This window comes from Rosa rugosa, chromosome 4, assembly GCF_958449725.1.
Source record: "Rosa rugosa chromosome 4, drRosRugo1.1, whole genome shotgun sequence".
NCBI lineage: Eukaryota > Viridiplantae > Streptophyta > Magnoliopsida > Rosales > Rosaceae > Rosa > Rosa rugosa.
This window is the reverse complement of record NC_084823.1, coordinates 9,691,560-9,704,504: the sequence shown is the minus strand read 5'-3', so window position 1 is coordinate 9,704,504 and position 12,945 is coordinate 9,691,560. Positions and strand designations below refer to the sequence as shown.

Here is a 12,945-nt window from a genome sequence, read left to right as displayed (position 1 = left end):
AAGACTCAAAAGGTGCTATTTGTTGTTGAAATGCATATGGTCATGGAGAATGATGATTGTGTTTGTTTATTATTAATACAAGGTTATTTCATAGGTTCAATTGCAACACAAGATCAAACAGGAGTCTGAGCTGTTTAGATTATGGAAAGCATCACGAGAACAAGAAGTTCTTCAGGTAAATAGAATGGAGGAATATCATAGATGTTTACTTTGTGGTTTTCTTTTGAACCAGAGCCACACTACTTGTGATATGACTTGACTGAACATAATAAAGTAATCTGCAAATAAATGATGGATATAATTTTTATTCATTTTTAATTGAAGTATGATGATGGTTCTTCGTTCTGTTGATTTTGATAACCTTTTATGGGACAATTTTGTAGATATTTTTGACAGTAAGGTAACTTTAGAATCACTGCAATCCCTAAAGAAAAATAACTGCTAAGACTAAAACTACAGGGAGCCCAAAGTGGAATGCACTCCAAACTACAGGCAGAGACCTAAAATAGTTTAACTTTTTACTACGCAACTACTGAAATTAGTTTAGTTAGTTAGTTTTCATGTTATTACTCTTTTTGAAGTGAAGATGTCAAAATGATATTTGTTGAATTTTCCTTCAATTTATGGTCTGCTGGCAGATTAATCTTATTATGATGTAAAAAAAAAAAAAAACAGAAGCAGAATCTGAATCTGAATGGTATAAGAAATTTGGCTCTTAGTATTGTTATTGGCTATTCTTGCTGGCTTTAAACTCTACTATAATTCTCAAATGATTGTAGTCTATATTTATAGTAATTCTGCATACTATTCAACTGTTCAAGTGGTACTTTTCAGATTTTAATTAGTAGAAAACATCATCCTGATTGACGAAACCGACATTTTTATTAAATTATGGGGAGTAAATTTTCTGATGTTGAAGTTTTAACTTTCAGAATGTTATCAGCTCTTTTTTTTTTTTGGGTTAGCGGGAGAGCAACTTTTGCTAGATGTATACCATATTTTCTTATATGCAATAGTTTTAAGAAGCTGTACATAATGTAGCTTGATTATATCTTTTATTTTCTATCCATGTTGGAAACTAAACAGCTACAAATCTTCTATTTTGTGAATGATCAGCTTAAGAAAGAGGGAAGGAGGAACGAGTATGAGATGCATAAGCTGTTAGCTTTAAACCAGAGGCAAAAAATGGTAAGCAAACGTTTGTGTGGGATGCCCTTCATTTATAGAAAGATATACTCACTTCTCTACGCTATGCTAGGTTTTGCAACGAAAGACAGAAGAAGCTAATACGGCCACAAAAAAGTTAAAGGAGCTTTTAGAATCCAGAAAGACTTCTTCACGTGAAACTTCTGGTCATAATGCTCATGGTATTCAGGTATTTGTAACTCGAAGCTTCTAATAAAAAAGAAAAATCATTTATCAAAATGAAGTGCTTGTCTGTATGCTATGAGTTGGACTAATGACAAATATAAAAAAAGATGGCATCACATTATCTATGTCACATTGGACTGGACCTTTGCTTCTAATGTAGCTTGATAGTAAAGTAGTTTGATTATCTTTTGTGTTGTTATTATAATACTGTGATTTCCATCTATGTAATGAGGATCTAATTGGCTCCTCACTCTATTTGTCTGACTGGACGTAACCTTATTTTGTTTGGTTATGCACTAGCAATGACCCCCGCGCTTTGCCGCGGGCGGGATTTGTTGTTGCTAACAATTTATAATAATAAAAAATATGAATGAAAATGATTTGATTCTTGATCAAAGTGATAGAATAAGAGTTTCTTGCCTCCAAAAACGTTTTCGAGTTTACAAAGGATATCAACGCTGCAGGTTTGCTTTTTTCTGTTTTCTCAAATGTCGTATGTAAAACAGCCACAATCATAAGCTAAAAACGTAAATTGAAAATGTTATAACCGTACAAATTACAAAAGTGATGTTTAAACCAGACGTATATTTACAAATTGCAAAATTGAAGTTAATCTCTGGAACTGCAGGGAGGTGACTTATGACTGACCACCACTTGATGTGCCTTTGGCAATGATTTTAAGATTCGAACTTCCCATTGAAGCTCCAACAAACTGTGAAATATAAACAGTTAAAAGTTTGAACTGAAATTTTTTTAATATATGGAGAAACTACAGTATTTCATCTTAGCTTGGAAAAACTTTTGGGAACTACTCTAAAAGGCCAACATTAGAACAGCCAGAAACAGGTTTAGTCATATGAAAAATGCATCACATTTATGTGTTAGAAACTGAAAGGGTGTGTGCTGTTATATGACATTGCATCATACATTCTGATATGAAAATTCAATAGATATAACTTTTAACTTCGAAATATCTGGATGGTCAAGCTTATGCCAAACAACAACAACTTGCTGAAACAACGCCCCAGGAGCAGTAGTTGCAGCAGCAATGGCAATATTGTTCTCACCCCAATCCAATATCTATAAGCGAAATAGCTCACCATGAGAACATTAATAAAAACAAACACAATCACCTGGTGCCTGAGGTTTCATTATATAATAATTCAAATACGACCACTTTCTTGCATATTTTAAAGCTGGTAAATGAAACATTAGACTTACACCACACACAATCACACAAAAGAAACATCTTGGATGGCTGTAATCAAGACTCAAGGTACACCATGGGATAATAAATATTAGCATTATGCAAACAACCTAGTTCAATATGTTCTGCAATGGAATCCCACAAAGTTATTTGCTTATTTACTGGAAATTAAAATTTCAAGGCTTTCTTAATCGGAAAATCTAACAAACCAAATCTTCTACTAATCCTAGCCTGATAGAGATAATTTGACTCAATTTGGAACAAACAGACCAAAAATATATCTATCTTTGTATTTCATCTTTGCTTTGATTTGTAAGAGCACCCTAAGATGGTTGTTGAGAATCAGAAGTTTAACAGAAGTGAGAGGCTAATTATATAGGGTATGGGAACTACAAACTTACAAAATTAAAACTAAAGTATCGCCAAATCCAAGCAAAGGCCTGCAAATCGCAAAAACGTAGACGTAACTCAAAAGTTTACTCATTTTAAATACCAAAGAAAATATAAAAAAATAATAAAAATAAAAATAAAATAAAAAAACCATGAAAACAAAAATATGACAAAGATATGGTTTGACATGAACAATGTAACAAAAAGTGTGAATATCGATCAGCATTTGGCAAATCAAAGAAAAAGGGATAAAGAAAAGCAACAAATTTGACGCAGAAACTAAAACTAAAACTAAAACCAAGCATAAAATCAAAGTTGAAAAACAATAAGAATGAAGACCGTCCATGCAATTACTAAAGCATTAACAGTTCCACACCCAATAAAATCTAAGATATCAGTAAAATCCTGAAACAGAAAGAAGCAACAAACTTTCAAGTTAAAAGAGTACCTTCTGAAGCTGAAGAAAAGCTCCTTTTCCTACTCATGTCCTTGAATCAGCAAAGCTAGGTGCACTGCAGAAAACACTACATTTTGTTTAGGGAAATCAGATAGAGAAAGAAAAATGCCAAAGAACCAACTATCCACTCACCAAAACTCCAACACTGAAAAATTTCAATCAGCAAAGCTGAGAAGTATCCAAATCTACACAGAATACAGAAATCCATATCAAAATACCTTTCTAGGCCAGCAGAACACCTTGGTATCCACGATCAAGCCTCCGATGGCAACTCCCCCCCCCCCCAGTGATGGACCTCGACACCAAAGGCTGAAGCTTCTTATTTGGACAATTGTGAAGCTGAATGTTAATGCATCATTTTGTAAAGAAGTGATGTTCTGGTGTAAGTGTTACTGGACCAAAACTAACAAACTAATAGGCAATGAAATTAGAAAGCAAAAATGATTACACTTTGAGAGCCCGCGCTTTGCTGCGGGTAGTATAACTGCATTAATTGGTTCTTGTCACTACTTCCAAAGCCAAAAGCCACGCTGGTTTTGATGTGTCTGGATGTTTGTGGACATCTTTAGTAGGTTTGTTCTTTAGGTTAACTGTAGGATGGCCTTCAGAAGGTGAAGCACCATCTATATATAACAAACAAAAGAAAAGGTCACTAAGTAATATGATCAGAAGTGAATATCAAAAAACTAATAAACCATTGAGATGACAGAACTTTTAAACTACATTTTCAAAGAAGCTACTTTAGAATCACCAGATTACTATGATTAGATATTAGGATGCTCAGGCTCATTCAAAAAAGAGCATACAACCCTTGTTCACACTTTTAGCATATATATTTTGAAGCTGATCTGGGACACAGAAAAAATGGTTTTAAATTTTTTCTTTCTACTTAGATTACTATAATTTTCAATGAAAGGGTCTATGGAAAAAATAAATACCTTTTTTCATATCTGCTAGAGCATCAGCCATGCCTTTTCGACCTGCTGTGCTATTCCCAGCTCCACCTACAGCAGCACAAAAATGAGCTTCTTTATATTTTGGGTGAGAACTGAAAAGGCCAAACAAAACAATGATGAAATTCACACATCATAAAGCTAGTTACAGATAGGTGTTCAATAATCAAAAACCAAGATATAAAAGCTCTTTTGGGCAAAAAATCTAATGAACCATATAACTTACCCTTCTATATACATTAATATCAAGGCCAATCTTGAGAAGATCAGCAGCATGTATTCAGTACAGCGTTCCTCTTCTTCTTAATTGCCCCTAGCCTCACCTTTATGCTCCTTATATCAGATTTGCTGCAACAAAAAGACCCAAAACAAAACTTAAAAGAAACAGAAAACCAAACTCTACATAAACTTGGACAGAAAGACGAACTGGGTTTAAATTTATCATTAAAAGCCACAGTCACAATATATGCTGACGAATAACAAAAAGAAAAGGGAGTGTGTCAATAACATCTATGAGGTTCCAATATCTTATCTAATGCGTACGCAAATCACTATGGTTGAAATTTAAACTGCTACACATATTTACCTCCTTATGATCATAAATAGAAGCAACAAACTTTATTAAGTTATTATTAAGGCTAATAGGTATCAGAATGTATACCACATCAACTGGAGACCCAATAGATACCAGCAGTTGGGAGATTTTCGGCCAAACCTGGAATTTTTAAAACTATCTGCATAAGTATGAAGAAAACAGGGCTAATCTAAACAAAATTGAACATCCCAAATTCATTTGCACCACCCAAAACTGCATGCACTGAAATTCAAAACCAATCAACCAAATAAGAAGCTTATCTGGAGCTCAATCCATCAAAGACCTCGGATTGCTCAAACGAATCCCCCGATTTGATCAAAAGGATGCCAGCTCAATCGGATATTCCAATTTGACCAAATGAGCCCAATTTCTGAAATATCACTTTCTCTATGGGTGCCAGCAATCTCTCACTTTCTTTATCACTCTGTCCAATTCGATGGAGAACCTACCTGTGCGAAGCAGAGGGAGAGCGAGAGACAAAACAAAGACTGAGGGCCAATGTCAAGGCTGTAATGATAAAGAAGGCTTTCGAACGGTACTTGAAACCGGTCCAATCGATCATCGAGGTCTCAGACTTCGATGTCGTCTACCGGGTTAAGACCAGCAAATCGAACTTCTCATTAAGCAGCCCGTAATTGAGGGAATAGATTATAGAAGGAAACGTACAGAAGATTATAGAATGATGGCATCCTGTAATTAAAAGCAAACGGGATACCGAATTTCAATTTGTAAACCGGATTCGAATTTTTCTTTCTAATCGAAAATATGTGTTTCTGGGTTTACAAATCCTATTCAAGCTTAAATTCAATTGAAATAAGAGACCCACAGTTTATCAGATGCATGTTTTAAAGAGAAAAAGCCAAAAGAAAGTGATTGATTGATGATACCAACTCAGTTTCTATGGAGGTTGACGTTGATCGGAGATCGCAAATAGTGGAGGAGCTGGAGTCGACGTAAATGGAGAGTTCCCGAAGCCACTCGTGAGCCTATGTTATGGGTTATATACCCAGACTACGAATGGTACGAAGGTAGATTGCCAGAACAGTGATTAGATAGATCTAGAATCTGATAGATATTCTTGGCCTTTTCAGTCTCTTCTACTCAACATGAGTCTGAAAGTATAAAAAGACCAAAGCATAAGAACACAATCAAACGATGCAAACATGGCAACCCGTAATTTAAAAAAAAAGAAAGGGCAGAAGCGTCATTTAATTCGGGCACGAATGAACAGTTGACGCCCTTTAGATTATAGACTAGAAATGTTTCCCGCACGTTGCTGCGGGGCAGAATTGTTACGCGATGATTACTTAGTTGCAGATTTTGTAAGTGAGTATGGTTTGATTAACAAAAATGAATAAGATCTTTAACTGAAGCAAGGAATATGTAAAATGTGATCCAAAAATTTTCATGTTGAGAATTCTATTCTAGTTTATTGCAGCATCAAATGATGTAATAGAAATTGTAAGCCAGTACAGGATTTTCTAAGTGTTTCAACAATTTATATCGAGTTTTTTCCTAAGATTATATCGAGTTCTAACTTCAAAGCTTTATCCCATGGACAGTTCCTAAGTTTGAATTACCTGAAAATGAATAGAGAAAGGAATTAACATAAAAGGGTGCAGGTATATGTCAAAGAGGAATAGATGGAAGATCAAGGGCAGATCAAGGGTTGACAGATCAAGGGCAGTAAATCTAGTAACAGCATCAGAGCTGCAAAAAAGGATAAATTAATTCTGATCTCAGTACAGAAGTAAACAAAATTGATGAAGAAGAACCCAAAGAAAATGAAAAGGGAAAAGTTAAAGAAACTTGAGGTGCAGCTTATAATGACAGAGTAAAGACTAACTTAAAATTCTAACCAGAAAAAAAAAAAAAAAAGAGGAAACCAAAATAGCAAAAACCCATCGCACAACAACACTATCAAACAATGGCAAACTGTGATTGAGACAAACCGAAGGGCAAAAACAGAGAACTATCTCCAACTTACCAGGTAAAAAAAAAAAAAAGCTACACAATGTTGAACAGGATAACACCTTTGAAAATAGGTGACAAATAGGTGCAGTCTCAATCTTCGTCACAATCAAATTATTTTGTGATGTACCACTTTTGATACTATTTTGATATATCCCCAACACACGAAATTCACCTTTCCAATATACTACACCATTGCATTCTTTAACCATGTTTCAAAAAGCAAAAGTACAAAATATCAAAATATTGGTTTCCTATTTGTTAAGAAACTAAAATGGAAACATCAAATGACTTTCTCTTGCTGAACTCCTGCCAAAATTTTCTTCTCAGAAATACATACCACTATTGTAAACCTCAAACCATAACTTCAAACCATTGACAACAAAACCATAAAAAACATAAAACCTCAATATTCCAATTTCTCAAATCTTAGTTAAAACTGTAATTGATTATATCGTCTTATAGAACTTGATCAGTGACATAACGTTAAAAGCCACCACACTAATTTAAAAATAAATATAAAGACAAAATTCTTTTTGCTACCAAATACCAATGTTCTGAACTCAAACAACCAAAAGTACAGAGCAATCAATCAAGAACTTAAAATAAAAACAAAGGCTAATACCTGATCAGCTTCACGCTAGATACAGCAAGATCCAATCAAGTAAGCAAAAACAGGCAGATACTCCAGTCCACAATACTGACAACTGCAAAACGCAACCAAATACTGAGATTTCCAAAACTAAGTCAAAGAAAAGACCCAGTAAAAACCAAAGCACACCAAAACCAAGCCCTTATTCTCATTTTCCACAATCGAGGATCAAACAGACCAAACCCAAAATTTCACCAAGAAACAGAACAATCGAAAACCCAAATATAAAACCAAAATATAGTTTGTTCGCTCTCATATCATAAAACATACATAATAGTTAAGTGAATTTACTCATATTTTATAATTTTACTGAAATATGAATGAATTATGTCTTTTCTGTCATCAAACTTGAGCTGTTACATCACCTGTAGTTCCACCAGTATAAAAGACGAATATCCTACGAAATAGTGAAGATGGATGTCGATCGAGGCTCCGCGAAAAAGCTAAAATTCTATCTGAGAGTTTGATGGCTGCGAAACCAAATGTGACTTTAGTAAATTTCCATGCTTATAGCAATTACCAAAGTTGCAGAATAGCCTATAGATATAGAAAGAATGTTGGAGATAATGTTTCAAAACAGGGTACTTCAATCAATGTGAACATGTCTATAGACTTTACTAATGTTTTAAAACAGGATAACGTGATCAATGTGAATATATCTATAATTTTGACCAAACAGGTGTTTTTGAATATCATCATGTCTATAAAATTGAACAGGCTAGCTTGTTAATTGATTAAAATTAAAATCAACTGTCAAATAGAATTCAAAGAGAGTTAATTGATTTCCAAACCAGACATCAATATGAATTCGTCACACTTGTAAATATTGAATGATTACCAGATTTATGTGCTGCAGGTTTTATTCTATTTTAATTGTTCTACATAAATTGGTTATTATAGATGGGATTTTTACCACAAAAGCAGTTAGATCATGATTACAACTTAGTATTAGTTAATATTCATTGACATGATGATTTTCAAATAGGGAAAATATCATATAAATTGATTTAATGATCAAAAACTAAAATATGAGTTCATAACTTGTATAAGTGATTAAATGTAGAATGAATGCATTATTTTATATGTTCTGATTGCAGCAACTAAGACAATGAAGCAACACAAATGGCTTGTTTCAATTAAGCTTCTGTCTCATATTAAATTTTTTTCCCACAAAATAAGAAAAGTAAAGTATGTATTCGTATAACTGCACATTATGACTCCAAAGCCATGAAAATTTCAAATGGAAACTGAAAGAAAATTAACAAAGAAAAAGTATGAAGTCTTAAAGAACAGATATTTAGAGAGAGAGGATTTTATGAATGAAAATCAGGCTATGATACATAGAGAAAAATGAGTGAGCTACAGTCCTTAATGTGGTAGCACTATGATCCTATTCAGCTCAATTACATCATTCGATCACTACAAAAGCAAATGAAGTTTTGAAAAAAAAAAAAAAAAAAAACTGATTCTCCTACTTGAACCTTCAAAAGTTGAACCAAGTTGATATATTAGTTAAGTTATCATTATAAGCTGAATGACAAATACACATCAATTCCAGTAACTCAAAGTATTCCTTGAGTAACTGTTGCATTCAAAATCTCTATCCATAGATAAATGTACAGCAATCCATAAATCAAACAAAATAAGGACTTCATGACCAACATTCAAACTCACATCAGAGGAGATACAATAAGTATACATAGAACTTCTGAAACAGGAAGAACAAATAGATATCAGAACTGTAACAGCAATTATTGTAAGTAAATTTACACTTCTTTGCTTTGTTACTTAAGGCAATCAATTGCCATGTAACATAAAAATGCAGAATGATTAAGCATACGAACCAACAATATGAAAACAACCAACAATATGATAACTGCTGAATACTCAAACACAAATTGATCTAAACACACCAAGTTTTACTTTCGATCAGACAAATAACTCAAATGGGCACTTCTACATTTGTTTGAACTTTTATAAATGTATGCACTGAACTTTCATGGATTGAATTGAAATAAATGCACCAAGATGAATTTTTGACCAGGTTTTTCAATTTCGAAACAAATGACATGAACATGAACAGCCTAAGGGAGAGTACTGAATTTAGTCAATTTACCTGGGCAGTACATTTGATGACTGTCATAAAAACTTGAATTGAGCTGCATCATAATCAATTCAACTGAAGTTAGAAAAAGATTCCATACAAACCATTATTATGATCAGTGACATACTAAATTTTCATGTATTTGTTACAAAACAATGAAAAGTATTTTCTCTAACAACATAGCTTTACTCTCATTGATCGATCTATATTCTTCGGATTTTCATACCTCTGCACTATATTTCCTGCATGCTCACTAATAAAAAAAAGAACATGTAACTGCATCATGATGTTGAGCATACAATTGATAAAGCATCAGCTAGAGAATATGGGTTAGGCCCTGATTTACTTATTCCCTTAAAAAAATTCCAATTGCCTTGCCGCCAATTCATACAATGAAGCAAAAATTACCATAGAAATCCTGCAAATGTTTTTCTAAAAGCCTAAAACATGATTATTACCAACAGAAACTAAAATATTCAAGAGAGTATACCATATATTAGCTGCTAATCATTCTAACAGTGATTGAGGGCTGGTCTGCTTGTAAAATATCCATAATTCCACTGTAAATTAAGATTGCAAAATGTATGTTAGCAACTGATCTGAAATAGAAATAAAAAGTTCCATCATTTTGCTCAAGGAGATTAACCAAAAAGAAAATAACACATATTGTCAAGATCCAAAGTTTGTTTTATTTCACCCTCAGGCCAACTGTAGACATGAAGATGCCTCCCATAGAGACCATCAGAGACATGCTGAAGGTTGAAACCTTTGGTGAAAGCAGCGGGGCACCCATGATGTGCTTATCATTGTCTTGTGCCGCCGTTGGTACCAGAAATCATAACCAAAAAGTGAAGTGTGCCCTGGTTTGTCCCATCTGATAAATAATAGGATAGCTAGAAGTCAGATACTTAGATGTGTTTGATCTACGGTCTACCATGCAAGTGAACAATGAGTAATCATATATCTTACATGTTGGTGCTAGTTTATTGTAAAAGATATTTGCAAACCACACATACATATTGATTTCTGTAAGCATCATTAATCCAAATGACTACCAGATGAGTACAAACATTGCAGAGACTCTCTAGGAGTGATCATATCTCAAGTAACATGTTGGTTTTAGTTTATTTGTATTAAATACATATATATATATAGTTTATTTGTATTACATACATATATACATATTGATTTTTGTGTCTTAAATCAAACTTATGCAAAGGAACAGAGAGCTGTACCTTCCCTTGACATTAAACTCTGAGTCACGGAGAAGAAATCACCAGATGCAAGGCAGTGAGATGTGTGTGGGTATGCCAATCCAGTCTTCTGTACGATGTCTTCAGGGTCAACAACTTTATGCAGAAAGGGAGCTTTTGGATCTGTTTTTGTGTCTATCACAAATATGCGACCTGATCTGGAAGATAAGAACGCTTAATAAGATATATATATCATACAGTGGAATCCTTCTATTGAATGAACAGTAAATTTTTCCTAAACCCAATGCATAGACTCATGGTTGAAAAAAAATATATTGTTGACTTCACGTGGCATAACTTCTTTCCAGTAGGCTTCATAATGCTTAATTTATAATTTAAAACCATGCAGATCACATACATATGGGATCAATATGAATGTAAGCTCAACGAATTAACATTTTGGGCTTCACCTAATCAATCATGTTTTAATTCAAGTCAACTAAGATTCCAGCTTCTTTTTTTTTTTTTCATCTTCTAATTTTTAATCATAATATCTTGCATCAGAAAAACCTACATCTAAAGCGAGCTTCTCCAACTCCTCCCCTGCATTCACAGAAATTTATTAATCTAAGTACCTTTTATCAACTCAACTACTGATTAAACCAAGCCTAAATGCCTTGAACAAAGAGAGCTTCAACTAACAGAAACAATTTCAGATGCAGATACCAAAATTTCCGGTAAAAGCATGATGCTAGAAGCAAACCAAGGAAAACGCACCTGTCAAAAATTCTCTGATTGATCTCCTTAAGTAATTATTATCCTCTCCAAGGCCAAAACTGGAAGCCACAGGGACAACAATATTGTCAATCATCATTTCCTAGTGATAGGAGAAACATTCAGCACGTCTAAACTGTCAATACAATATATATGATAAAACTTTTAATAAGTATTAAAACGCAAAGGATTAATTTATCAAGTTAAAAGTACCTGAAATGAGGCAGTTACTGGGTTGGTACTCTTGTTAAGATCAAGGATAGACACTCTTGAGCCTATAAAGTCAAAGATGAATTAGATATCGTAAACAACCTAGAACTTCAATGCCATTGGAGTGAGAAAGGGAGAGATTAAAACCTGCATTCAAAATCTTGAATTAGGTTCCAAACTATAGTAGTTGATCCACCATTAAATTTACCAGTGCTCACTCAATGTTCATGTAGCAGGCTTTGGACTTCAACTTGTGCCGGAAAGAAGCAACTGATAACTGCTCTTTTGAAAAATCCAAACCGATCAAAAATAGCTTCAGATGGAGACCATCAGACACAGAATTGTGAGGAGAAAAATCAATACCTCAGTAGAAGTACCATTGGAAATATCTTGAGTGGCATCAATGTCAGGAATATCTTGAGTAACTCCAATTTCAAGTTCTTCATCTTGTTCCAAATCTTCTTCACGCATCAGCTGCCTGCACCACTCACTCATCTCTTTCAGGCGACCCTTCATCCTTTTCAGCGTCTGCAGATTCCCATTTCAACAACCCAGAAAAATAAAGAAAGAAGCTTTAATTTCATAAACCCAAGAATGTGAAGAAAGGTCTTAGAAAACTGAGAGAGGCATTGCGACAAACACATGGGGTGCAAAAAAATCAAACCTTGGAAATGGGAGTGTCGGTGTCTTTCTTTCTACTCGCTCTTCCTAAACCATGCACTCTCCCCTCTCTTTCGGTCTCCAGCGATCACACACCAAAACTGAGAGAGACTAATTGAGAAGCAAACTCTAAACACGAAGACTCAGATGTAAGGAGCCAAATTTAAAGTAAGCTAAAGCTGGGAATCCAGATGAAAAATTTGGTTACTTGCAATTGGAAAACTGACCTGATAAAGAATACTCTTCGCTGCTTGACAAATATCCTTCGGTGATCAAAATCCAACCCTTTTCTCTCTCTCACTCTCTTCGGGCAAAGCAAAGAAACTCGAAGTCTCGATCGTTCTTGATTTCTCTCTGGATTGTTCTCTCTCTTCGTGGAGCAAGGAAACAGAGCCACGCGGAATAAGA

General features: G+C 34.2%; 1 long non-coding RNA gene across 30 annotated transcripts; it reads right to left on the bottom strand.

The window, feature by feature from the left end:
• Window positions 1-1,886: 1,886 nt before the first annotated feature.
• On the bottom strand, window positions 1,887-12,924 carry LOC133742846 (uncharacterized). Of its 30 annotated transcripts, none has more exons than XR_009862775.1 (23): window positions 12,765-12,924; window positions 12,542-12,666; window positions 12,241-12,405; window positions 12,025-12,154; window positions 11,881-11,942; window positions 11,671-11,770; window positions 11,468-11,496; window positions 10,936-11,111; window positions 10,398-10,574; window positions 10,191-10,260; window positions 9,713-9,755; window positions 7,962-8,066; window positions 7,570-7,651; window positions 6,554-6,683; window positions 5,861-6,085; window positions 5,040-5,663; window positions 4,605-4,726; window positions 4,364-4,429; window positions 3,874-4,048; window positions 3,644-3,764; window positions 3,417-3,480; window positions 2,980-3,018; window positions 1,887-2,083 (listed from the first exon to the last, which is right to left on the bottom strand). It is a non-coding gene; the product is annotated as an uncharacterized LOC133742846 (long non-coding RNA). The 30 variants fall into 30 exon arrangements; XR_009862771.1 differs by having other exon boundaries at window positions 11,671-11,729; XR_009862774.1 differs by having other exon boundaries at window positions 10,936-11,106; window positions 11,671-11,729.
• Window positions 12,925-12,945: the final 21 nt, after the last annotated feature.